Source organism: Cervus elaphus, chromosome 23 (genome assembly GCF_910594005.1).
Source record: "Cervus elaphus chromosome 23, mCerEla1.1, whole genome shotgun sequence".
NCBI classification, from domain to species: domain Eukaryota; kingdom Metazoa; phylum Chordata; class Mammalia; order Artiodactyla; family Cervidae; genus Cervus; species Cervus elaphus.
In genome coordinates this window covers 59,437,534-59,459,907 of record NC_057837.1, presented here as the reverse complement: position 1 = coordinate 59,459,907, position 22,374 = coordinate 59,437,534, and the positions used below count along the sequence as shown (strand labels likewise).

General features: G+C 45.9%; 1 protein-coding gene across 8 annotated transcripts in view; it reads left to right on the top strand.

Moving 5' to 3' along the window:
- The window catches only part of SNPH (syntaphilin), a 42,953-nt gene that overhangs the window by 5,174 nt on the left and 15,405 nt on the right, over positions 1-22,374 (top strand). The window contains exon 1 of one of the 8 annotated variants that reach the window (XM_043883903.1): positions 21,840-21,858. The exons of the other annotated variants lie outside the window; for them this stretch is intronic. The gene's annotated coding sequence lies outside the window, so the exon portion shown is untranslated. Of the gene's footprint in view, positions 1-21,839; positions 21,859-22,374 lie in introns of those variants that run through there. 8 annotated transcript variants of the gene reach the window in all.

Below are 22,374 nucleotides of genomic sequence, written 5' to 3'. Positions count from 1 at the left end.
ATGCTTTCATTCTGGACAGGAAGGCTATATAGCAGAGCAATGGTCCTCAGACAGATTTCAAAGATCAGTAAATTTGAGAGTCTATCCTAGGTTGGCCAACTTTTTACTCTGCCAAATAAGGACAAATAACACTTGCTCTATTTACTATTACAGTCATATAGAGAGAAAAAGAACATTTTAATACCTTTATCCCCAAAGTAAGAAGGCTATATAAAATCAGGGGGAAAAAATGATTCCTTCAAATCAAATGCATTTTGCTTTATTTAAAAACTCACTGCAGGGATTACCCTGGTGGTCCAGTGATTAAGACTCCAAACTCCCAATGCAGGGGGCCTCGGTTCAATCCCTGGTCAGGGAACAGGATCTCACATGCCACAACTGAGACCCAGTACAGCCAAATAAATAAAAATAAATATTAAAAAAAAGTCTCACTGCATTGTCCATATTTTGCAGCAGACCAAGGGGCTTCCCAGGTGGTGCTAGTAGTAAAGAATCCGCCTGCCAGTGCAAGAGACCTAAGAGACACAGGTCCAATCCCTGGGTCAGAAAGATCCCCTGGAGGAGGAGGATCCACTCTAGTGTTCTTGCCTGGAGAATCCCATGAACAGAGGAGCATGGCAGGCTATAATCCATAAGGTCACACAGAGTCAGACACAACTGAAGTGACTTTGCACACACTTACTGTCCTTGAGTTTGGCTCTGAAGTCAGGCTCTTGGGTTCAAATCCTGGCCAAGTAATTTTTTCTCTAGAGCCTCTGCTTCCTCATCTGTAAAATGGGGACATGATGCTATCTATCTACCTCCTAAGGTCACTAGAGGAGGTCCATATGCTATAATAAAACATGTAAAGGAAGGGACCTCAAACTCTGTTGTCCATGTTGGGCTTTGGAGGATGATAGCAAATTGGAGAGTGTTTGCTTGAAAGAGGCAGCTGCCATGCAAGAATGTGGGTCACATGTTGTCGGATCATCTCATATATAAGAAAGAAATCCAGGTCTTTCCCTGGCTCTCCAATGGTTAAGACTCCATGCTTCCACAGCATGGGGCATGGATTCGATCCTTGGTCGGGGGAGCTAAGATTCCACAAGCTGCGTGACCAAAAAATAAATAATTACAATAATAAAAAATAAGACAGAAATCTGAATGTTTGTGACATCTTTTGATTTTTTTTTTTAATGTGGCCAACTAAGCAGCCTTTTAAAATATGCCCATTAAAGTGTGTCTGTGTCAGGCCATCAGTCTGTGCTCCCTGATGTACAGTGTGAGATGCCAGACACTTATTGCTCATAGCTGTTGGCTGAGGATGAGGACAGAGAAAGGAAATGAAGCTGAGAGTACAGACCTGGACCAGGGTTGCCCTCCCTCTCTGCAAGACAGGGGAACACATTGCTTTGGCCACTTAGATCTTCTGCTTCTGGGCCGCCTGCTTCAAAGGCCCAATTTGTGCCCCTTCGCTTCTGGCAGCACAGTCAGGATGGATTCTCTGGAGACTGAGGCTTCCAAACCTCTCTGAGTCCCCTGGCACCTGCCAGCCTCCCTACCACAGGGTCTCTGGAAGCTTGGTCAACAGCCTCAGAAGGGGGAACTTGACTGATGGCCAGTGAAGCTGGCACAAAAGCCACCCTTGAGAAGCAGGTGTGAGGAGAGGTGCTGGTATCTCCTCAGCAGGAGGGGCACTTCCTATTCTCTGGAAGCCACGCTGGTTCTACCACCTCTGCCTGGGTTATGATGAGGTCTGTACAGTAAGTGGTCTCTTTTTGACAGCCACCCCCAAGGAAAAGCTTGGATCTGATTGTGAAGGAAGCCTGGAGCGTTCTCAGAGAGGGCCTCCTGATTAGCTGGAGGAACCCCACTGACATGCTTTCAAGGCATTCTGAGATTCAGACTAAAGCCACTGAGGACAGTTTACATTTTTGTGGCTCCACTTAATCAAATATTCATCAAGCACCTACCGTGGTCAGGCTTTACCCGGGCCACTGTGGGGGAATGCAAAGAAATATTTCCATCATTCATTCAGCCAGTGTGTCCAGTGTCTGGTCTATAAGCAGGTACTGACGGGCAGTCCCTCCTCTCAGGGAGATTTTGAGGCTGATAAAGCTATATGGATGATACATGGAGCCTGGCTCATAGAAATATTTAATAACAATTGCCATTGGATTGCGTGCCTTTCGAGTGTTAGATGCTAGATTGTAGTACCTGTTTTAGAGAGTGGGTATGGGGATTGAGTGGAGTCTTCATCTGAAACACTTATTGTGCCTGCCACATGCTGGTGCTCAGTAAAAGGGTAGCTGCTTTATAGTAACCTTGCAAAACTGGGCAGATCCAGAAGAAAGGCCAAGACACTTGTTAGAAAAAACAAGATGCAAAACAACTCAGTCCCACCTAGTGTATGTTATCCTCATTTTATAGATAGGACCCTGGGGCTCAGAGAGGGGAAGTAGTTTGTTCAGAGCTACTGTGTAGCAGAGCCTACACTGAATGCACTGAAGCTATGTTCTTTCTTCTAAGCCATATTCTTTCAAAAAAAGTGGTTAATGAATAAAGCAATAAAGCTACCACATTCGACAGGTGAGGCCGTGCCACCTGGTGAGGTGGGGCATTTTTATAATTGAGGAAGCTGAGACCAGTGGAAAGAAGGAACTGGCTATACTCGTGTAACCAAAAAAGTGGTGAGGTTGGGACTCCAACCCAGGCATGTTGGACATGGCTTCCCACACTGCTGGGATGGAATAGTGGTCATTGGGTGTGAAGATAGTTGTATGCAGAAACTCACATTTCAGTCACAGGAGAGATCTTGGGCTTCCACATGCCCTGAGGGGCAGTCCCCAGATCAGCACTTACAGGTGCCAGCCAGGGAGGACAATTTAGGCTCAGTTCAAGGAAGAACACGCTAAATTGAAAAACCATCTAGCAGTGAAACAGTATGTTTTGAGAGCTAGTTCCTCATCTCTAGGCTGCTCACATAGGTCTTAATGTTCTAGAAGGGATTCTTGCACTGTGATGGGATTTGGAATGGCGATGCTCAACAGTCTTGCATTCTAGAGGGTCGGGAATTCTAGCATAGGACTGGTCACAGGTGATGCAAGCAGTGAGTGCTACTGGCGTCCCCAAGAGAAAGGGTAACCATAGGCTGGGGCTATCTGGGAGGGCTTCCTAGTGGGAGGAACTAGAGCAGGATCTGAGGGTTGGGAAAAGGGAGAGGAGTAGGACTGGGTAAGCTGAGCAAGTCCTAGGGTGGTGAGCCCACCAGTCTAGCTGGGCTGGAGGGTTAGTACCTCTTGGCGAAGGGCACTCCCCTGTTCTCCAGAGCTTTTTTAATGGTAGAAATGGCACAGGGACGCCTAGGTCTTTCCCAAGCCTCATTAGGAGGCTAGTTTGGCACCACGTCCCCCTCCTCCCTCCCAGCCGCTGCTCCTCTCTTCATTGTACCACTCACCTCCTTCCATCCTCCCTTTCGGAGGTGGCAGACTTCGGACATTGAGCTCTCCTGGGAGACAGGTGTGCCAAATGTGGCCTCTGCAGTGAGGCGAAGCCTAGGGCGCTGAGTAAGGTCACCTTCCTCTCATTTGGGGCACAGAGCTGAAGCCGACCTGGGCCTCCCAGGGGCTACTTGCTGCTCAGGGTAAGCTCTGGCTTCAGAGTCAGGCCTGGCTTATCTCCAGTTCTGCTGTTTGTCAGCCTGGGACCGCAGACAAATTATCTTACCCCCCACCCTCCCCTCCCAGCCCCCACCCCTGGGCCATGTTCTCATCTACCAAAGAGGGATCGATCATTTGCGCCTGAGAGGAGAGGATGATCCGCCAAAAGGGCCGGTGCATGGCAGATGGCCCCACAAATGCGCCTCCTCTCTATGGCCTCAATCGCTTCTCTCCCCGCTGGGTCCCAACCCTTGTCCCGGCGAATGATAAGAGGCACAGAGATGTGTGACATGGCCCATCCTCCTACCACTCTGCGAGGAAAGTATTATTACAGAAGAGGAAGTCAAGTCACAGGGAAATGAGGTGACTTGTCTTTTGTATGTGGCTGAGCTACCAAATAACCGATTCCTGAGCCCAGCTTCTCCCCATTCCTTTTTATCTCTTTGCTTTTTCATTCTCTTTCTCTCCCTGTTTCTGCTCCTTTGGGCCTGTGCGTATCCCTTCCTCCCCCCTCAGCCCTTAGCTGGGCTCTTGCGAGCAAGATTACCAGCCCTGGGGCTGATTGGAATGAGCCAGCCTAAGAGCTAAAGAAAGGTATTTTGCTGCTTCAGAAATGTCCTAAGGGGCCCTTGGTCAAATTCTATCCCAGTCAGCAGTATTCCCTCCACGGGCCCCTCCTTCCTACCTCTTTTACTTTAACTCATCCTGAAATTTTCTTCGCATCACCACTGCTATCTCCCCATGTTCCCATCTGTCTCAAGGCCCAGTTCATGTGCTATCTTTCAGGAGTCCCTGTTCGTCAGCTCCTTCCCAGAACCCGGGCTCCTAGTCACCAGGCCAAGCTCTGTGCTCTCAGAGGATGGAGAGCTCCTCACCCTCCAAGCCCTCCCATTTCCTGCACTACAGAGAGCAGCCCCCGGTACCCAGGGCCCGGCCTAGAGCTGTAGGACTACTTGAGCCAACAGCCTGGCTTGTGGCTTCCTTCTAAAAACGGGGGGCCGGTAGGCTCCACGCCGGGGAGAGGATGGGCCTCGGAGTTGTTGGGACTAGCAGGAGATGGCTGTTGTGAGGAATCTCAGAGGTCAGCCTTCCAGTGAAGGAGCCCAGGATCCAAGCCTGGACAGCATCAGATCCCTTGCCCTGCTCTCTGAGTGGTCAGCTGAGAGCACGGACTTTGGAGTTGGACAAGCTTGGACTGCCGCCTTGGTCTTGAACATGGACTTACTTTGTGACCGCGGGCAAGTCACTTGATTTCTCTGACCCTTTTGTTTCCTCAGTAGTAAAAATGGGCTTCATAGTCATCATTCCAGCCTCATAGGAGCAAAGCTGGGTAGAGAATTAAACTAGATTAGAAATCCCATGCGTGTAAAGCCCACAACACAGGGTTTAGCACACAGTAGGTGCTTAAAAAATGCTAGTGCCCTTCCACCCAGTTAGAAGGAAAGAACTTTATAACTTCTCTAGTTTTCCAAAGATCTGATACATCTTCGGTTGGTAGTGAGCTCCCCTATCCCTGGAGGTATTCAAACTGAGTCTAGGTGACTGCAGAACGGGAATGTTATTCAGAGAAATGATGCTTCAATCAGCATCATTGGATGTTGGGCTTTGAAATCTTCACATTCTTTCCTGTCCTTAAGTTCTGTGATTCTGTGAAGACTTTGACTCAGATCTCATTAGTCAATTATGAGAAACAGTTGGGGTTTGGCTTGGATGTCTGCTTAGCACAGATAAAAGACAAAAATCTGCTGGAGGTATGAGCTAATTGAAGGCTTTCTCCCAAGAGATGACGAGGCTAGAAACAAAATGAGGTCGAAGAAGAAGAGTTCTCACACATCCTGTGAAGGGAACCCGGCTGGGATGTTTAGGTTATGAGGCTAAATGCGTAGGCTGAATTTTGGGAAGGCTACACCATGGTCGATAGCGTGAACTGCCCAGAGCAAGGCCTGTGTTTGATTTGTCTCTGAATCCCCAGTGCCCAGAGCAAGCCAGGCATGCAGGAAGTACTCTGGACAAGTAATGAGCGAATGGCAGATAGCTTGATGTTTTTTGCAGATGGAATCTCTTGAGTTAAGAGACTCTTAGAACTTCCCGAGAGGCCATGTGGTGGTTTCATACTCAGTGCATGTACATCCGTGCATCTGTGTCCACGTCTGTGCATGTGCCAGGCTTCCAAGAAAGACCCCTCCTGCTCGCTGCTGCCCTGCCTTCTTCTCTTTCTCCGGCCCCTTCCCTTCCTTCCAGCTCTTGATCATCAAGCTACACCTACTTAGAAGTGTAACTTTTGACATGGTATGTGACCCATGAAACCATCACCACCATTAAGATAATTAACACATCCATCAACCCCCAAAGTTTCCTCTGGTACCTTTGTAGTAATTCCTTCCTCTCATACCTCCCTGTCCATTCCCCTCCTCAGGCAACCACTGATCTGCTCTCTGTCACTATCAATTACTTTGCTTTTTCTATAACTTTATATCAATGGAACCATACAGCATATACTCTTTTTGGTTGGGGGAGAGGGTCTGGCTTCTTTCACCTGGCATAATTATTTAGAGATTCAAGTTGTTGTGTTTATCAATAGTGTATTCCTTTTTACTTCTGAGTAGTACTCCATTGTGTGTAAGGATAAACCATGATTTGCTTTTCCCTTTATTTGTTGACAGACATTTTGGTTTTTTTTCTAGTTTCTTGCTATTACAAATAAAGCTACTGGGAACATCTGTGTATAAGTCTTTGTGTGGATATACCTTCTTATTCTCTGGGGTAAATACTTAGGAGTGAAGTGGAATGGCTAGATCCCTTAGTAAATACGTATTTAAGGTAAAACTGTCAAAATGTTTCCAAAGCGGTTGTGCCATTTTACATTCCCAGCAGCGTGTATGAGAGTTCTGGTTTCTCCACATCCTCAAAGCACTGGGTATGATCAGTCTTTTTACCATTAATCATCCAATAGGTGTATAGCGGTGTCTCCTTATGGCTTTAATTTGCGTTCTCCTAAAGACTGATGATGTTGAGCATCTTTTTGTGTGCTTATTTGCCATCCATATATCTTCTTTGGTGAATTATTTGTTCAAAAATTTTTCCAACTTTTAAATATTTAACCGTTTGGCTGTCTTGCTATTACTGAGTTGTAAGAGTTCTTTATGCATTCTTGATACAAGTTCCTCGTCAAATATATATTTTGCAACTATTTTCTTCCAATCTCTGTCTTGCCCCAGAGGGCCCTGTAGGAGTTTCAGACTCAGTGCATGTGTGTACGTATGTGTGTAAGAGAGAGAAACTAGCTTCCTGGGAGACTCTAGCCTCTGAATTCAATCCTTCTCTACTAGCATGTGGAATCACAAGACAGACCTAGAAATACTTCAAGTTCACACACCTCAAGAACTTCGTTTTGCAAACAGGGGGCCTGGGTCCCTAAGACCATGGGGTGTGGTGTCAGAGCCCACATAGACCTCTGATCTCTAGAGGAAGATGTCCCAGGCTGGAGGTCTTGATGTCTTTGATTCCTGTGACCCCAGAGAGGCAGGTCACCTCTCTGTGCCTCCTTCACTTTGTCCGTCCTATGGGCACAGCTGTGCCTTCCTGTGGGTGAGAGGCTGGTGCAGAGCTCTCTCCCTGACCATCCCAACTCCAAGGACAAGGAGTGTGTCAGCACCACCTCTTGCCACAAAAGGCCTTCGGGAGACAGAGGAGGAGGCTCCATGAATTCATTAAGGAAGGCCAGGTTTGAGAGGCACGGGCTAGAACAGTGCAGGGTAAACTTCTCTGCTTTGCTCTGGGCATGTGGAGCCTGGATCAGGACATCATTATCTCTTCTGCCAGCGCCCTTGTGCAGCTCTCCAGCAGATACATGCTGCGTGTGTGTGTGTGTGTGTGTGTGTGTGTGTGTCTGTAGGCTTAGAAGCCCTCAAAAGATGGAAGACAGTGATCCATAGCTGATGTGTGTAAACAGCCCGTGTCTTATTGGTGTAACAAGTGCTCCAAAAGTCAGAGGTACAGTTCGGCCACCATGGCTGAGCTGTGAACTCTTGTTTTCTGTGGAGCCACACACAGGCATCTATGCTTGAATTCAACTTGGAAGATAAGCAGATGGAAGAAGCTTGGAAGAGCATTCTAGGTGGAGGACATGGCACATGTCAGAGCATGGTGAATCCACAGGATGAATCAGTGAGAGTGAAGATGGTTGGGAAGGTGTGATGGGAGGTGAGGCTGACAAGGAAGGCAGAGGCCAGGTGGTCACACAGCTCCATGAGGTTGGAGTGTTTCTTCTATTCATAGATGGGGACGCTGAGGGACCAGCTCAAGAGAGGGGCACCCTCAGGTCTGTGAGTCAGTGGCAGAGCTGAGGGTCCGGGTTCCCAGTTCCATGCTCTCTCTCCTGTGCTCCCAGGACAGATGGATGGTGACACTCCCTCAGGGCCCATTCCCGGGTGCCTGAATTGACTATATGGGGTTCTCAGGCCCTGATCACCTGGTTGGCTGCCTGACTTCCTTCAGCTGGTGTCCGCTAGGCCTTGATTCTGAGTGCAATCCTGTTCCTGGCACCTGGGAGACTCTGAGCCACTGAAGGTGTGATGCCCACTTCTCTTTTGGCCCTCGCAGGCTAAACAACAGCTAGTCCGACTCTTGAGCCGGGATGTTACTGCCCACAGTGCACAGGCCAGAACTGCCACCGCCACTCTGGACACTTGTATGTTTTAAACTGGGTGTATAGTTCCCCCTGAACAAAAATAGGGTTCTGTTATTAAGGGAAGAGGGGAGAGGAACATTGGATGGGCAGTGATGAGTGCCCATCACCCCCACCTGTCCAGAGGCCTGGGTGTCATCACGGTTCTTCCCTCTCCTTGGTTCGCCCATCTCATCCGGGCCGTCTTCCTCATAAATTTCTCTCAAAGCCGTCTTTACTTCTCTTACTTCCTCTCCTTTTCTCCCATCTTCCGTCTCCTGGTGCCTCTCCTCATCTCTTCCAGCCCACTCTCGGCAGAGCTGGTGAAGGGTTGCCTTCTATACTCTAAACCTGACCTTGTCCTTCCTCTGCTCAGATCTTTTTACTGTAGCCTCAGAAGGTGCTCCCACAGCACCCAGTCTCCCCTCTGCTCCCCTTTGGGCCCTACCCTGTCTGACCTAGTGTGTGTGCCCAGCCCCTTGTCTCTGCCCTCCTCCCTCAGGCCTCTGGAGTGTTGACTCCCGTCCCCTGTGCTCAATCTGGAATGATCCCCACAGACAGCTCTGCGTCCATCCGCAGAAACCTGCTCCTGAGTTCTGCAGAGACAGCCATCCTCTGCCCGGCCCCTCCCTGACACACACTCTAATTACTGGGACCGCTGCGGAGAACCCAGCACATATAGACACTTGGTAAACATTGACCAAAATGGCCTTGCCAGAGCTGCCACACAGATAAGAAGGGCTGTGAGTAGGAGAGGGAGAAAGCCTGAGGGGGCATAGAGGTAGGCCACTTTCGAGCTCAGGCTCTCCAGGAGACCTCAGTTTCCCTCTTTGCCACATGGGGGTGAGGACACTTGTCGCTAGCCAAAGAGATGCAGAAAGACCATCTTGGGTAACTCTTGTGTTTGAACTGGAACTCCTTGCCTTTTAGGAGGCAAAACTAAGTGCCTGTGGCTTTATCAAGGGGAAACACAGCTGCTGTGCATATGCTATGGGGGGAGAATCAACTGGCAACTCAACCCTTTAGCAAAGCAGTTGGCAGCATATTCATACTTTTTAACCCTACAAATCTTTCCTGAGGACTCATCCTGATGAAGTAATTCTAAATACAGAAAAACATTTATGCACGAAGATGCCTACTGTGGCATCCTTTTTGAGACTGAAGAAGTCTAAATGTTCAAGAAAAGGGAATGCTAAGGGTAACTGTAATGGAGCCATGAAATAGACTATTATATAGCCCATAAAATACTTTTTATAAAGAAAATGCCATATCATGGGCAATTCATAAACTGTGTTAAATTTTTGAAAGATACAAAGTTCCCTCTTTACCATGGCTATAACTATGTAAAAATAACAACCCCCCCCCCCAACCAATACAGTTTCTCTTTTATGCTTAGAAAAAACTAGAAGGAGCAACAATAAAATTAATCAGTGGTTTATCTTTGAGTAGCAAAACTGGAGGTTGTTTTTTTTAAGGTGTATGCTACTTTTATAATTGTAATGTGTTAGTTGCTCGGTCATCTCCAACTCTTTGCAACCTCATGGACTGTAGCCGACCAGGCTCCTCTATCCATGGAATTCTCCAGTCAAGAATACTGGAGTCGGTTGCCATGCCCTTCTCTGGGGGATCTTCCTGACCCAGGGATCAAACCAGGCTCTCTCGCATTGCAGGCAGATTCTTTACCATCTGAGCCACCAGCAAAGCCCTATAGCTATAGTAACAATATTCATAAGTAGAGCTATATTTAACATTTAAAAATTATCCAGTTGTACCTAATTTGTGACCTTCTTGGGATGAGTTATGTCTCTGGGCCTTGGTTTATAAATTAAGGAAATGGAATTATTGCTCATTGGGTAGTGTGTGCCAGGACTCTTCACAAGCATTATATGATTAAAATTCCCAGTGGAAACTCCATGCTGCAGATGAGGAAGCTAAAGCCCATGGTTAGTCCTCTGCTGAGAATTAAGTTTTCCAGATAGATTCTGCCCTAGGAAAAGCCCCTGCTCTGCATGCCTCCTCAAGGGCCCCTGTGATTATGAAGATGTTTGTGTGCTCCAGAGAAAAGTCAGGAAGAGGGACACCTGAGAGCCTTGTGTCAACACAGCCAAGAGGAGTTTAGCTTATATAGTCAGGAGGCGGTGTTTGCCAGCAGGTGGGGAAGAGAGAACTTTGTGCTAACTGCAGCCAGAGCTGTTGGTCTCTGCTTTACCTTTCTGCCCCAGCAGACTTCTCCTAAGCAGAATTACCCTTCAGCCCAAGTCCGTCATTCCATGTTCCCAACTTCCCTGTATGTCCAGTGCCTGGGTTCAGACTGCAAGGGTTCGAGTCTCAGCTCCACCAGTTCATCCTGGGGCTTTGGGCAAGGGCCAAAAACCCCCAACCTCAGATCCTCTACCTATAAAATGGGATCAGACTAGACTAGAGAATCCAAACTCCAACACCAGACAGCTAACCCCCCCCCAAAAAAAAAAAAAAAACAGGTAAAGAGCAAGACTGCAGGTGAGAATTAGCCAAAAGGAGCCACTTTTCAGCCTCAGTCCATCACTGCCCTGCAGGAATGCGGGCACAGAGCCACAGGATCTTTGGGGTTAAGACAGATTAGAAATCTCCGGGTTTTTTAAGTATGAAATCTTTTTTTAAGTATGAAATCTTTCAAGTTATAAATGTTGACTGAAAATAAAATACACACATACGCAGGCCAAAGCAAACTAGTCTACTGGCATGATACAGCCTGTGGGCTGCCAGTTTAGGACCTCTGGACTTGCCTGCCTCTGAGCACCCTCTGGTTTTGACCCTGTCAGCTTAGAAAGTGTTCACAACCTAAAAGTTGAGAGTTATGTTTTATTTGGTGAGAATTTTTAGGACTTCAAGCCCAAGAGACAGCATCTCAAGTAACCCTGAGACAACGGCTCGGAGGAGGCAAGGGAAGGAACCAGATTATACAGAAGTTTTGCAACAAAGAACAGGCAGTCTGAACAATCAAAAGATTATTGTTAATTAAAGAAAGCTGAATATCCCAAGTTAAGGAATTTAGTGCTTTTCTATTTTGGGGAAGATGCAAGATGTGTGTGTGTGCGTGTATATATATATGTCTCTTTTTATTTCTATATTTTTGGCTGTGCTGAAGTCACCATTCTTTTGATATGCACTTCAGCTATCTGGGGCCAATATTCTGTTTTCACATCTTGAGTTCCTCAGGGCTCACGGTAGAGAGTGGCTGCAGTCTGATGGCTGCTAGGTGGCAGGTATTCTCCACCTTCCTGAGTTTTCTTAGGGCTTGGAAGTTTTCAGTGGCTTGGAAGGCTACATACCATCACTGATGACTGTGACAGCCTTGTTTACTGCTATGACAGGAAATATTCCATTTCTCAAGCCTCTGGTTCCTGGACTCCTAGCCTCAGGTGTTCCTAGAAGTAACACTGGGCAGAGTTAAGCCCAGGTCTGTGAGAGCAAGGAGGCCAGTGGCTAAGGAGGAGGCCCTAAGTTTGACTCCCTACACATGCCCTGTACAAATTGTTATTGTTGCCATTCAGTCACTAAGTCATGTCCAACTCTTCATGACTCTATGGACTGTAGCATGCCAGGCTCCTCTGTCCTTCACTATCTCCTGGTGTTTGCTTAAATTCATGTCCACTGAGTTGGTGATGCTATCTAACCATCTCATCCTCTGCCACCCTTTTGTCCTTTTGCCTTCAACCTTTCCCAGCATCAGGGTCTTTTCCAATGAGTCGGCCCTTCACATCAAGTGGCCAAAGTATCAGAGCTTCAGCTTCAGCATCAGTCCTTCCAATGAATATTCAGGGTTGATTGCCTTTAGGATTGACTGGTTTGATCTCCTTGCTGGCCAAGCAACTCTCAAGAGTCTTCTCCAGCATCACAGTTTGAAAGCATCAATTCTTCAGCGCTCAGCCTTCTTTATGGGCCAGCTATCATATCTGTACATGACTACTGGAATAGATAACAAGGGCCTTAAAAGGCCCTGTCCTGTTGCTTGCTCCAAACCCTATCCCCCCTGTGACTTGTGGTGTGCTCGGCCTTGTGCTTGGCACCTTAACATGCACAGGCCCACGTCACCATGTGGCGGTGATTAACCTTATGTGCACATAAGGAAACTGGCCCTGATTGTGACTGGCCTGCAGGCACACAGCTCCCGTCTGAGCTGGGATTTGAATCCAGGGGCGTCTGGCTCTACCCTCTGAGTTCCTGCCTTTATTCCTCAGCCCCTCGGAACGCTTGGCTTGTGCTGGTGCTAATGGCAGTGTTGAGTACATGGACTGCACACACACAGATGAGCGTAGTTATATGTGTGTACTAGTGTGCACATGAATACAACTCGACCTGTTTTGTGCATATCTGTGTCCTTGGCACCTATGCTTAGCACAGTCAATTCTTATTTACAATAGTCATGTTCTATCACTATAAACCAACTGGGAACCCTGAATTAGTGCAAAACCATTGCTCCCGGGGGAAAACAGAGCTAGGTTCCTGGAAGTCTCTTGTCATGTTTTCATCAACTGATCAATAAAACCTTGTTTTATTTATTTGTGTTTCTGTTTTAAGACAGCACCTTTAATATACAGTGTTGATACATTCACATTGAATTTGTGCCAGCAACCCTGTAACTCACACCTCAATGAAGCTTATCTGACATTTATCTTCTCTGTAAGGCACCTAATAGCCTTCCTGAGCTTAGGAACACTGGAGAGCATGTCAGCTCTGTACTTGCAGGCCATTTTAAATAGCAAAGTCACCCTGCAAAAAAGAGCACAAAACTGTTAAAACATGGCTCTAAATAGACCACAAAAAGACATTTGTTTTTAAGAAATGAAACAAGCCAAGTGAAGTATGTATATTTTCAATAACTATGTACTTCTGGTGACTCCAGTTTGAAACACTAATTTTTTATCAAGTTTTATTTTGAAAGAAAGAAAGGAAAGAAGTAAGAAGGTTGCCTTGTTCCACCTGAGCTGGGAATGTGGGCATCAGGCAACCAACAGGACTTGTAAATAAATCCTTGGCAAGTAAGTGAATTCACAACTATGGACTCCCCAAACAATGAGGATCCACTGTAATATATATTTCACTTTTCTCTGAGGGATGCTATTAGTATTTGGGGTTGTTGACACAGTGAATTGGATTTTCTGAGTGGGGAGATGTATCAGGTTGGCCAAAAAGGTCATTTGGGTTTTTATAGCAGATGTTCTGGAAAGACCTGAATGAACTTTTTGGCCAACCCAATAATTTGGAGGGGCAGCTGGAATGGTTTGAGTTCTACTCTCAGCATTACCACCTACTTGCCACCTGCCCTCATGCAAGTTCACTGGTTTCTGGTTTCAGAGAGAACACCCCATAATATAAGGGTGAATTGACAGGATCAGTGTGGAGCACGCAGGACAGTGCCTGGCAAGAGACTGGTGAAATGGCAGCTTTCAAACTGTGCTGCTTTCATGCTTTCCTTTAAGATACAGGTTTTAAGAGTTTTGCACTCAAGACCCTGTTAGATACTATGGATGTGAAGACGGATAAAACCCTGGCTTACAAAGCAATTATTCTTCAATTAAAAAATAAATTAGTGAAAAAAAAACCCAGGCTTACAAATCTAGCAGGAGAGACAAGCCCACCTAAATAGGACACCATGTGTGAAAAGGACTAAAATAACAAACTAAGTACTGCTAAACTTTCTTTTGCCCCATTTTGACTTGCTTCAGTTCAGTTCAGTTCAGTTGCTCAGTCATTTCCGACTCTTTGTGACCCCGTGAACCGCAGCACACCAGGCCTCCCTGTCCATCACGAACTCCCGGAGTCTACCCAAACCCATGTCCATTGAGTCGGTGATGCCATCCAGCCATCTCATCCTCTGTTGCCCCCTTCTCCTCCTGCCCTCGATCTTTCCCAGGGTCTTTTCCAATGAGTCAGCTCTTCGCATCAGGTGGCCAAAGTACTGGAGTTTCAACTTCAACATCAGCCCTTCCAATGAACACCCAGGCCTGATCTCCTTTAGGATGGACTGGTCAGATCTGCTTGCAGTCCAAGGGACTCTCAAGAGTCTTCTCCAACACCACAGTTCAAAAGCATCAATTCTTCGGTGCTCAGCTTTCTTTATAGCCCAACTCTCACATCCATACATGACCTGGAAAAACCATAGCCTTGACTAGATGGACCTTTGTTGACAAAGTAATGTCTCTCCTTTTTAACATGCTGTCTAGGTTGGTCATAACTTTCCTTCCAAGGAGTAAGCTTGGAACTCATCTGCAGTGATTTTGGAGCCCAAAAAAATAAAGTCAGCCACCGTTTCCACTGTTTTCCCATCTATTTGCCATGAAGTGATGGGACCAGATGCCATGATCTTAGTTTTCTGAATGTTGAGCTTTAAGCCAACTTTTTCACTCTCCTATTTCACTTTCATCAAGAGGCTCTTTAGTTCTTCTTCACTTTCTGCCAGAAGCATGCTTTTACCTGGGTAGTGACATCAATCAAAGTGAATGCAGAACCACTAATTCATTCAGAAAATATTTGAGGCCAGGCACTAATCCAGGTGCTGGAAACTAAATTAAGAACAAAACAAGCAAACATTCTTACCTTCCTGGAGCTTGTGTTCTAGAGACAATAAACAAAATATGTAAATATATGAGCTGTGGCGAAGGACTATGGAGAAAACAAAGCCTGGGAAGAAATAGAAGGCCCCCTGAAATACAAACTATGATGATATTTCAGAGGAAGATTTTAAGGTGGGATAAAAATGTAACGTGTGAATAACATTAAGAATAAGACTTCTTAAGATTTATTTATTATATTTTTTGGCTGTGGTGGATCTTTGTTGCTGCACCTGGTCTTTCTCTAGTTGCCAAGAGTGGGGGCTACTCTTTGTCGTGCTGCGTGGACGTCTCACTGCAGTGGCTTCTCTTGTTCCGGGCACAGGCTCTAGGCACACAGGCTTTAATAAGTGTGGCTCATGGGCTCAGTAATTGCAACTCGTGGGGTCTAGAGCACCAGCTCAGTAGTTGTGGCGCACAGGCTTAGTTGCTCCCTGGCATGTGGGATCTTCCTGGATCAGGGGTTGAACATGTGTCCTGCATTGCAAAGCAGATTCTTAACCACTGGACCACCAGGGAAGCCCAAGAATAAGACTATGTAGGTGAATAAATAAATACGGCGTATGGAGTGCTTTCCTCACTTGGCATTTCACATATATAATAGCTAATTAGACACACATAATTGCTAATCGTGACTATACTTGTGCACAACAACTGTAATTAGCTCCATTTTACAGATAAGGAGACTGAGGCTTAGAGAAATTAAGTGGGATTCTCACTGTCATGAAGATAGTGGATGGTTCAGTTTGGAATTCAGATCCAGACTTATTATCTGATCCCAAAGCCATGTCTTTCTGTTCAATTAGTCTCTTAGCAAAGGGTAAAAACTCATTCTGAGACAAAAGGATTTTAATACAGATGTGGATGTTTACAGAATCTCTCCTTTAAAACATTTATAAACGCTCACTTTAGCTAAATTAAGGGGTAGAGCAGATTCTCTGGGGCTTCCCTCATGGCTCAGACAGTAAAGAATCTGCCTGCAATGCCCGAGACCTACAATTGTGTTCCAATTTGAGTCAAAAGGAGTTGGCTACCTGGAAGCCAATACTTACTGAAGAATCCCAAGGATTCATAGATTTGGAAAAAAGAATTCTAGGTGGCTCACATGGTGAAGAATCCGCCTGCCAGTACCGAAGCCATAAGAGATGTAGCTTCCATCCATGGATCAGGAAGATCCCCTGAAGAAGGAAATGGCAACCTACTCCAGTATTCCTGCCTAGAGAATTCCAAGGACAGAAGAGCCTAGCGGGCTACAGTCCCTGGGATCGCAAAAGAGTCGGACACTACTGAGCAACTAACACACACACACACACACACACACACGCAGCTTCTCCAGAGTAGGAAGTCTTTTGGGAACAGGGGTTTATAATTACCCACCCTCTTCCAGAAAGTCTGAGCTATGTTGGGCACCATCAAATACCTTGGATCTTGGTGAAGGCAAGAGAATTCAGCTTGAGAGTGGACGTGCCATTGGAAATCAGCTGGGTAAGAGTCAGCTGCCGAGGATGGCAGGGAAGCTGGCAGCTGGAGAAAGAAGGAGGGCCTGGGAGGAGAGGTAAAGGACGCTGATGTAGGATCATCATGGCCCCTGGGCCAAGAAATGGTTGGGTGAACTGGGCCTGTGTCTCCAAGCCCCCAAGAGCCTCTGGAAGATAGATGAGACTTGGCTTCCAACAGAAGCAGCATGCCCAGAGTGGTTGGTGCGATTGGACTCAGCTGGCCCACCTTCAGTCTCCTGTCCCCTGACCCTGCAGCTCACATTGTGGCCTCTGACAAGTCGTTGGTTTTATGTTTTAGAAAATGTGGCCGTTGGACTAGGTTGTCATGAAATGCCAGGAGAGAGGGCGGGAGAAAGAATGCAAGACAACAGTGTGAGTTTCTGTGGTCTCCTGGTTTGGATACACAGAAAGACAGAAGCTCTCTCATCTCAGTCTGGGTGGGGCTATCTCCATGGAAAGGGGCTGTGGTCCCAGGCAGACCAGATCACATCTGTACACCCTTTTAGCCTTTGGTCCTTGTGTTCCATGGGTCTTTCAATCTCGTGTCAGCAGAGCATAGCACACACAGGGCAACTTGGGCGAGCTCAGAGATGACCGTCTTTCCCTTACCTTGGGACCCTTGTTGTAGGTTCACAATGGGCAGTCCTCTATCCCTACAGCAAATCCCATGCCATAATGTTTCTTTTAGCAATCATTTTAGGGAGAGATTTATTTATCCTGAAGAACTAGTCTGCTTCCCACTCTCCTCTAACTATAAGAACAAGAAAACTTGGCATAATTTCTCCTTTTGCTTTGGTGGTCAGGAAGCTCAGAGTGGACCCTGAACCTCATTATTGCTACCACGTTTGCATGTGTGGTCAGGCTGGGGTATTCCCTTCTTCCCCAGGCCTCAGTTTCAGTGTATATTTTACTGTGCCATTTGTGAGCTGTCTTAAAGTTGGTGAGATTTCTGTCTCACCCTCAGCTTTCCTTCCATGACCTCTTTACACAAAAAGCTAGCTTTTGTTCTTAATTTATCAAACTTCTCAGTTCAGTCACTCAGTCATGTGCGACTCTTTGCCACCCCATGGACTGCAGCACACCAGGCTTCCCTGTCCATCACCAACTCCCAGAGCTTTCTCAAACTCATGTCCATTGAGTCAGTGATGCCATCCAACCATCTCCTCTGCTGTCCCCTTCTCCTCCTGCCCTCAATCTTTCCCAGCATCAGGGTCTTTTCCAATGAGTCACTTCTTTGCATCAGGTGGCCAAAGTATTGGAGTTTCAGCTTCAGCATCAGTCCTTCCAATGAATATTCAGGACTGATTTTCTTTAGGATTAACTAATTTGATCTCCTTGCAGTCCAAGGGACTCTCAAGAATCTTCTCCAACACCACCGTTCAAAAGCATCAATTCTTTGGTGCTCAGCTTTCTTGATAGCTCAACTCTCACATCCATACATGACTACTGGAAAAACCACAGCTTTGACGAGGTGGACCTTTGTTGGCAAAGTAATATCTCTGCTTTTTAATATGCTGTCTAGGTTGGTCATAGCTTTTCTTCCAAGAAGCAAGCATCCTTTAATTTCATGGCTGCAGTCACCATCTGCAGTTATTTTAGAGCCCCGCAAAAATAAAGTCTGTCACTGTTTCCATTGTTTCCCCATCTATTTGCCATGAAATGATGGGACTGGATGCCATGATCTTAGTTTCCTGAATGTTGAGCTTTAAGCCAACTTTTTCACTTTCCTCTTTCACTTTCTTCAAGAGGCTCTTTAGTTCTTCTTCGCTTTCTGCCATAAGAGTGTTGTCATCTGCATACCTGAGGTTATTGATATTTCTCCTGGCAATCTTGATTCCAGCTTGTGTTTCATCTAGCCCAGCATTTCACATGATGTACTCTGCATATAAGTTAAATAAGCAGGGTGACAATATACAGCCTTGACATACTTTTTCCCAATTTGGAACCAGGCTGTTGTTCCATGTCCAGTTCTAACTGTTGCTTCTTGACCAGCATACAGATTTCTCAGGAATTAAGTAAGGTGCTCTGGTATTCCCATCTCTTGAAGAATGTTCCACAGTTTGTTGTGATCCACACAGTCAAAGGCTTTGGCATAGTCAATAAAGATATTTTTCTGGAACTCTTGCTTTTTCGATGATCCAGCAGATGTTGGCAATTTGATCTCTGGTTCCTTGGCCTTTTCTAAATCCAGCTTGAACATCTGGAAGTTCATGGTTCATGTACTGTTGAAGGCTGGCTTGAAGAACTTTGAGCATTACTTTGCTAGCATGTGAGATGAGTTCAATTGTGCAATAGTTTGAGCATTATTTGGCATTGCCTTTCTTTGGGTTTGGAATGAAAACTGACCTTTTCCAATCCTGTGGCCACTGCTGAGTTTTCCAAATTTTCTGGCATATTGAGTGCAGCACTTTCACAGCAACATCTTTTAGGATGCTTCTGCCTGGATTCAAATAGGGGTGTGGGGTGGAGGCCACAGTGCAGAAGCTTTGTCACTGGAGCCAGGAGTTGAACTCCCAGCCCAGACTCTATCCCCCACTTGCTGGGCAACTTTAAACAAATTGCATGTTCTTCCTGGGTTTCAGTGTCTCTCTGTAAAATGATGGCTTATGACAAAATCTACCCAGGATTCTAGAATTCTGTGAGGTTGTTAGCCCCTGGAGGTACTTGGGATAAATTTAGGATAGGTGTGGACTCAACTCAATCCAACTCAAGGATTCTGAGAACCAAGGCAGAGATTTGAAAAAAAAAAAAGAGAGAGAGAGAGAGAGAGAATCCATAGAGTCAGAGGTCCCATCCTGTGAGGCTTTAGAGCTGGAACCTCAGGCAGAGGAGGCAGTGGGGAAAGGAGCCAGGCGATGGCTTGACAGCTCTATCAGCCAGGAAGCCCAGGGAAGCATATGCTGTGTCCAAGGTCACTGGAGGGCCTCCATCTGCCAGGAGCCACTTGCCAGGCATCTGCCCAGCTGGGGTTTGCACCAGGGCCCCTCTGTCCCCCAGGCCTCCCTGTGGCTGTTTGCAGAGGGGCAGCCTTGGCATGCTGGATGGTGGAGGGATAGAAACCAGTGTTGCCCCCTGCTACCCCTCCCCATATAGGAGACCTGGCAGGCATTGCCCTGGAGAGCCAGCCCAGGGCAGTCAGCTGGGCAGAGGGTGCCAGTAATTTCAGAGTCACCCCCTGTGCCTGCTGGGACTTGACATAAAGCAAAGAATAATATCTCTGAAAAAGGAGAGAAGATCCCCTTCAAGGTAGTGATATTCGTAGTAATGGCAAGAAATATTCTGTCTTCTGTTTGTCTAAGCACCTCCTCCATTGCTGCATTCATTGCCTTGGTTGGATCTTAAAGAGACAGGCAAGGTCAGGAGGGTGGCTCCCACTGAACGCATGTGGCAGCTGAGACTCAGACATGTCAAGGGCCCAAGGTCATGACAGTGACCCTGCGATATGGCTTGGGGAGCTGAGGGTCTCTCAGTGCTGGGCTCACAAAGCACTTGGTCTAGAGAGCAGGGTGCAGCCAACAGCTGTTGGAAGAGTTGAACACAATGGTCCTCGCAATGAGGGCTTCTTCTATGCCCACACGGCTGATTCTTGGAGGGACGTGGAGAGACTTATGCTGGTTAGGGAGAAGACATGAAGAATTTCTTTTTGAATAATCATCCTTGCTCTGCTAGCCTCCTGTTTCTGTGATGTCCCACTTTTTTGTCTCAGGAAGTGTATTATTTTATCATCTTTTTATTGAAATATAGTTGATTTATACTATTGTGTTAGTTTCAGCAGTACAGCTTAATGATTCAGTATTTTTTCAAATTATATTCCATTCTAGGTTATTACAAGATAATGGGTATAATTCCCTGTGCTTGACAGCAGGGATTCCCAGCCTCTAGGATCTAATACCTGGTAATCTGAGGCAGAGCTGATGTAATGATAATAGGAACAAAGTGCACAGTAAATGTAATGAGCTCGAGTCATCCCAAAAGCCATCTCCCCACACTGATCCACAGAAAAATTGCCTTCCATGAAACTGGTCTCTGGTGCCAAAAAGGTTGGGGATCACTGCTTTTCAGTATATCCTTGTTACTTATCTATTTTATATACAGTAGTTTGTGTCTGTTAACCCCAGCCTCTAATTTGTCACTTCCCTTTCCCTCTGTCCTCTGGTAACTCCAAGTTTGTGCTCTGTATCTGTGAGTATATTTTGTTTTGTATATAGATTCATTTGTATTATTATTTAGATTGCAGATATCAGTGATATCACATATTTCTCCTGTGTCTGACATTTTACTAAGCATAATATTCTCTAGGTCCATCCACATTGTTGCAAATGGCAACATTTCATTCTTTTTACAGCTGAGTAATATTCGTTTTATGTGTGTGTGTATATATACATATACACCTTCTTAATCTAATCTTCTGTTGATGGGCACTTATGTTGTTTTCATGTCTTGGCTATTGTAAATAGCGCTGCTATTGAACATTAGGGTGCATATGTTTTTTCAAGTTACTGGTTTTTCTGGATATATACCCAGGAGTGGAATTGCTAGATCATATGGTAGTTCTATTTTCAGTTTTTTAAGGAACTTCCACACTGTTTTCCTCAGAGGCTGCCTCATTTTATACTGCCACCAAGAGTATATGAGGCTTCCCTTTTCTCCACCTGCGATGTCCTCCTTTTATGGAAGCATGAAGAGCACAGGATTTGGGGATGTAACCCCACATCTCCCCCACAGTATTTTAGGATCTCCCAGGAAAGTAGAATTTTGCTTTTTCATGCAGCATAACAATACATGTCCCAGATCTCTTGCGCTATGAGACCTTCATGATGCAGTAGAAATGCAGGCGTTGAGACCTAGACGTCCAGGTGTGACCTTGAGTGATCTCAAAAGCTCTGCAGCTTCAGATTTCCCATGTCTCCATGAATCGGTCTCTACCTGGCTTCCCTCCACAGGGAATTTGTGAGAATCAGATGGAATTGGAGATATTCCAAACCTTCAAGAGGGGCAGCCTTAGTTGCCTGTCTCCTCCAGGCTCTCAGGGGCACCAGGACAGCAGCCGCCCTGGGCCCAGCGGCCTGGAGTCAGGTAGAACAGGAGGGCTGCTTCTGGTCCCTGTCCGGTCTCTGCTTGCTGAGCCATCGTTCCCTTCTGCTTCTTGGACCATGCCTGTCATTTTACACCAGTTCATTTGAAATAAATATTATATAGATTATATATATATTATTATTTTATTGATATATAGCTACATACCATAAAATCCACAGTTTTAAATGTACAATACAAAGGATTTTAGCATAGTCACAAAGTTGTATATCTGTCACCGCTTTCTAATTCTAAAACATTTTCATCAATCCCATGCCCACTAGCAGTCATTCCCTACTCCTCCTTCCCCCAGCCCTTGGCAACTGCCAATCTGCTTTCTGTCGCTATGGATTTGCCTGTTCTGGACACTTCATACAAATGGAATCACGGTATGTGTCTTTTGGTGTCTGGCTTCTTTCATTTAGCATAATACTGTCAAGGTTCATCCATGTTGTTGCATATATTAATACTTCATTCCTTTTCTGATTAAATGGTATTCCACCAAATGTGTAAACCTCACTTTTTGTCCATGTATCCTTCGATGGACATTTGATTTCGGTCATTTCCTGCTTCTGGCTGTTGTGAACAGTGCTGCTATGGACATCCCTATGTGAGTTTTTGTTTGAACATCTATATTCTATTCTTTGGGGTAAATACCCACCAGTGGAATTGCTAGGTCATTTGGTAATTCAGTGTTTTACTTGAAGAACTGCCAGCCTGTTTTCCACAGCAGCTGTACCATATTGTTTTACATGCCCACCAGCAACACACAAGGGTTCCAATTTCTCTGCATCCTCACCCCTGTTTATTATTATCTGTGTTTTTGATTATAGCCATCCTAGTGGATATGAAGGAGTATCTCATCACAGAAAATATACATTGTATAGATATTTAACCTGCAAAAC